Below are 5,662 nucleotides of genomic sequence, written 5' to 3'. Positions count from 1 at the left end.
CAATGCACTGAAAGTGGATAAAGCAACAAGGGTGTCACTGACAATACCTCCATGCTATGGGCTCCACTCTTGGAGAAGTGAGAGCAGCACAAGAAGACAGACATAACAGAGAATTGGCTACCTCCTCTTCTTTCACTGACCACATCCTCCCTCTGAGACTGAACTGTTAACAAGAAAACCATCAACCAGGAGCTACTCTTGGTATAAGAAAGAAAGCAGCCATGGTTGAAAGGTAACTCATGGTACTGGCATAAGGACAGACATAAGAGCAATGCAATAGAACTGAGAGTCCAAAAAATAAACCATCACAAATACAGTCAGTCAATTTGACTGTTAACAGGGACACCAAGACAGTTCAGTGGATAAAGAACATTCCTTTCAACAAATGGTGCTGGGACAACTGGATAGCCACATGTAAATGAGTGGAGTTGGATGCCTACCTCACACCATATACAAAACTTAACTCAAATGGATAAAAGAGCTAAATGTAAGAGCTAAAACTCTAAAAGTCCTAAGAACAAAGGAGTAAATCTCTGTGAACTTGGACTAGGCCGTGGTTTCTTAGATATGACACTAAAGCAAAGAAATTAAGAAAAAAAAATAGATAAATTGGACTTCATCAAAAACAAAACAAAAAACTTTTGTACTTCAAAGGATTCTATCAAGGGGCACATGGCTGGTTCAGTCAATGGAGTGTGTGACTCTTGATCTCAGGGTTGTGAGTTAGAGCCCACATCCGATGTAGAGATTACTTAAAAATAAAATCTTAAAAAAAAAAAAAAGAATTCCATCAAAAAAGTGAAAAGACACTTACAGAATGGGAGAAAATATCTGCAAATCACATATCTGATAAGGGATTTGTATCTAGAATATGCAAAGAACTCTTACAACTCAACAACAACAAAAGAAACTACCTCACTTGTTTTTCATTTTTTTAAAAAAAAGATTTTATTTATTTATTTGACACACACAGAGACAGCCAGCGAGAGAGGGAACACAAGCAGGGAGAGTAGGAGAGGAAGAAGCAGGCTCCTGGCAGAGCAGGGCGCCTCACGTGGGGCTCAATCCCAGGACTCTGGGATCACACCCTGAGCCAAAGGCAGACGCTTAACGACTGAGCCACCCAGGCGCCCCAAAACTAGCTAACTTAAAAATGGGCAAAGACACCTGGCTGGCTCAGTTGGAAAAGCATGCAACTCTTGATCTTGAGGTCATGAGTTCAAGCCCCGCTTTGGGTGCAGAAATTACTTACTTATAAATAAATAAGGAAAAAATGTTTTTAAAAATGGGCAAAGAATGTGAATAGACATTTCTCAAAGAAGATACACAAATGTCTTGCAGGCACTAGAAAAGCTGTTCACCATCTTTTAAGCCATCAAAGAAATGCAAATCAAAACCACAATGAAGTATTACTTCATACCTATTAGGATAGGTGTGATACAAAAGACAGTTTTGTGCAACACAATAACAATGTTGGCAAGGGTGTAGAGAAATTGAAACTCTTCTACACTGCTGGTGGGAATATCAAATAGTGGGGCGCCTGGGTAGCACAGTCATTAAGTGTTTGCCTTTGGCTCAGGGCGTGATCCCAGCGTTCCGGGATCAAGTCCCACATCAGGCTCCTCCGCTGGGAGCCTGCTTCTTCCTCTCCCACTCCCCTGCTATGTTCCCTCTCTCACTGGCTGTCTCTCTGTCACACAAATAAATAAAATCTTTAAAAAAAAAAATAGTGCAGCCACTTTGGGAAACATTTTGGCAGTTTTTCAAAAGATTAAACATAGAGCTATCATATGACCCAGCAATTCCACACCTAGGTATATACCCAAGAGAAATTGAAAAAACTTGTGCACACAAGATTTATACACGAACACTTATAGCAACATTATTCATAACTCAAAGATCCATAAATTGATGAATGGATAGACATGATGTGGTGTAGCTACACCACAAAATATTATTCAGCCATAAAAAGGAATGAAGCTCTGATACCTGTCACAACATGGCTGAACCTTGAAAACATGTTGCTAAGCGAAAGAAGTCAGTCACAAAATATCACATATTGTGATTCCACTTATATATCAAATGTCCATAAATGGCAAATCCATAGAGATATGAAGTAAATTGGTTGCTGCTTAGGGCTGGGGGAGTGGGGGTTGGGAGAAATGAAGAATGACTGCTAATGGGTGTGGGGTTCCATTTTGAGGTAATGAAAGTGTTCTAAAATGTACTGTAACGGGACGCCTGGGTGGCACAGCGGTTAAGCGACTGCCTTCGGCTCAAGGCCTGATCCCAGCATTCTGGGATCGAGCCCCACATCAGGCTCCTCTGCTAAGAGCCTGCTTCTTCCTCTCCCACTCCCCCTGCTGTGTTCCCTCTCTTGCTGGCTGTCTCTATCTCTGTCGAATAAATAAATAAAATCTTTATTAAAAAAATGTACTGTAACAGCTCTAAATTTCTAAATGTTCTTAAGTGTTCTAAAATGTATTGCACAGCTCTGAATATACTCAAAACCATTGAACTAGATACTTTATATGGGTGAATTATATCATACATAAATTATATTTCAATAAAACTGTTATTTTTTAATAATATATAGAACACCCTAAAGACTCTGCCAAAAAACCTCTAGAACTGATAAATAAGTTCAGTGAAGTCACCGGATATAAAATTAATATATATAAATCTGTTGTATTTCCTTACACTAATATTGAAGCAGTAGAAAGAGAAAACAATCCCATTTATAATTGCACCAGAAAGAATAAAATACCTAGGAATAAACTTAACCAGGGAAGTAAAAGACTTGTACTCCAAACACTATAAAACACTAATGAAAGAAATTGAAAATGACGCACATGGAAAGATATTCCATGCTCATGGATTGGAAGACCGATATTGTTAAAATGGCCATACTACCCGAAGTAATCTACAGATTTAATGCAATCCCTGTCAAAATACTAACAACATTTTTCACAGAACTAGAACAAGTAATCCTAAAAACAAAAGACCCTGAATAGCCAAAGCAAATCTTGAAAAAAGAAGAACAAAGCTGGAGATAACCACAATCCCAAATTTCAAGATATACTACAAAGCTGTACTGACACAAAAACAGACACATAGATCAATAGAACAAAATAGAGAGTCTAGAAATCCACGCTTATATTGTCAATTAATCTACAAAGGAGGCAAGAATATACAATGGGGAAAAGATAGTTTATTCAACAAATGGTGTTGGGAAAACTGGACCACTTTCTTATATGCAAAAATAAACTCCAAATGGATCAACGACCTAAATGTGAGACCTGAAGCCATAAAACTCCTACAAGAAAACATAGGCTGTAATTTCTCTGACATCAGCTGTCCAAACATTTTTCTAGATATGTCTCTTCAGGCAATGGAAGCAAAAGTAAAATTAGATTATTGGGACTACACCACAATAAAAACTTCTGCACAGTGAAGGAAATCATCAACTAAACAAAAAGGCAACCTACTGAATGGGAGAAAATATTTGCAAATGATATATCCTATAAGGGGTCAGTATCCAAAATATATAAAGAACATACATAACTTAACAACAAAAAACCAAACAATCCAATTAGAAAATGGGCAGAGGGCCTGATTAGACATTTTCCCAAAGAAGCCATTCAGATGGCCAACAGACATATGAAAAATGCTCAACATCACTCAGCATCAGGGAAATGTGAATCAGACCCACCACGGGCTATCACTTGACACCTGGCAGAATGGCTAAAATAAAAAAGACAAGAAATCACAAGTGTTGGTGAGGATGTGGAGAAAAGGAGCCCTCACGCACTGTTGGTGGGAACGCAAACTTGTGTAGTCACTGTGGAAAACCATATGGAGGTCCCTCAAAAAAATTAAAAATAGAATTACATATGATCCAGTAATCCTACTACCAGGTATTTACACAAAGAATACAAAAACACTGATTCAAAAAGGTATATGTGCCCCTGTGTTTATTGCAGCATTATTGCAATAGCCAAACTATCCATTGACAGATGAATGGATAAAGAAGATGTGGCGTGTATATACAATGGAATATTATTCAGCCATAAAAGAGAATGAAGTCTTGCCATTTGCAACAAACTGGAGGGAGATGGAGGGTGTAATGCTAAGTGAAATAAGTCAGAGAAAGACAAACACCATATGATTTCATTCATATGTAGAATTTCAGAAACAGATGAACAAACAAAGAAAAAAAGAAACAAACAAAAACCCAGACTCTTAAATACAGAGAATAAACTGGTGGTAGCCAAAGGGGGAGGTGGGTGAGGGGATGGGGAAAATAGATGAAGGAGATTAAGAGTACACTCACCTTTTTTTTTTTTTAACATTTAAAAAAAGATTTTATTGATTTATTTGACAGAGAAAGAGAGAGAGAGAGCACAAGCAGGGGGAGTGGCAGGCAGAGGGAGAGGGAGAAGAAAGCTCCAGGCTGAGCAAAGAGCCTGGCGTAGGGCTTGAACCCAGGACCGTGGGATCATGACCTGAGCTGAAGGCAGACGCCCAACCGACCGAGCCACCCAGGCGCCCCAAGAGTACACTTATCTTGATGGACCCTGAGAAATGTATAGAACTGTTGAATCACTATATTGCACACCTGAAACTAATATAACACTATGTTAATTATACTTCATTTAAAAAAAAAACTGTTTTTTCCTAAGTAACTCTCCATTGTTCCGATAGGCAAAATGAGAAAGGGATAGACCTTACTGTACATTATAATGGGATTTAGGGACTTCCAGGGAAAAGGGAAGCATTTTGATAATGAAGGAAGTTTCTCCTTAATTATTAGGATTACTTTGGGGATGTTCTTACATCTGATCTAACAAGTTCCAGAGTTCCTGACACACAGCCACGTCTGCGGCAGCTCACATCGAAGGGAATAGCAAAAACGTATTGTGCCTCAGATGACCCACACCCGTCCTCAGCAGCAGGCTCTGGTGAAACAGAGCCACCTCCCCCAGCTGCACCCCCATCTTCTCCTGCCTCTGCCAGGTCTGTAAGATGTAGTTGTCCATACACGGCTGAGAGTCCTGTGGAGTTCCCCGGTGCGACTGAGGAATGGTCTGGAGAGAGAAAGGGGATGGAGGAGATCCTTCCCAGTGGTTTCCAGTGAAACCTGAGATGCCTGAGAGAGTGGGATCTTCAGGGCCAGAGCTCGGGAGAGCCTTCTACCTCACACTTTGAAATCCTAACCCTATGCTACTTTGCCTCATGATTCTGGGAGAGTCAAATTCCCCCAGAGCTTTAACCTTTTCTCTAAGGAATTCCAATTCACGGGGTGCCTGGGAGGCTAAGTCAGTTAAGCGTCCGACTCTCGATTTCGGCTCAGATCATGATCTCAGGGCCATGAATTGGAGTTCTGCCCTGGGCTTCATGCTGAGCATGGAGCTTGCTTGAGATTCTCTCTCTCCCTCTCCCTCTGCCCCTTCCCGCCCCCCACCTGGTTGTGTGTGTGTGTGCTCTCTCTCTCTTTCGGAAAAAAAAAAGAAAGAAAAGAAAGAAAGAAAGAAAGAAAGAAAGAAAGAAAGAAAGAAAGAAAGAAAGAAAGAAAGAAAGGAAGGAAGGAAGGAAGGAAGGAAGGAAGGAAGGAAGGAAGGAAGAAAGAAAGAAAGAAAGAAAGAAAGAAAGAAAGAAAGAA

The sequence above is a fragment of the Ailuropoda melanoleuca genome, chromosome 13, assembly GCF_002007445.2.
Source record: "Ailuropoda melanoleuca isolate Jingjing chromosome 13, ASM200744v2, whole genome shotgun sequence".
Lineage (NCBI taxonomy): Eukaryota > Metazoa > Chordata > Mammalia > Carnivora > Ursidae > Ailuropoda > Ailuropoda melanoleuca.
The sequence above is the reverse complement of the archived record's forward strand: the minus strand, read 5'-3'. Positions refer to the sequence as shown.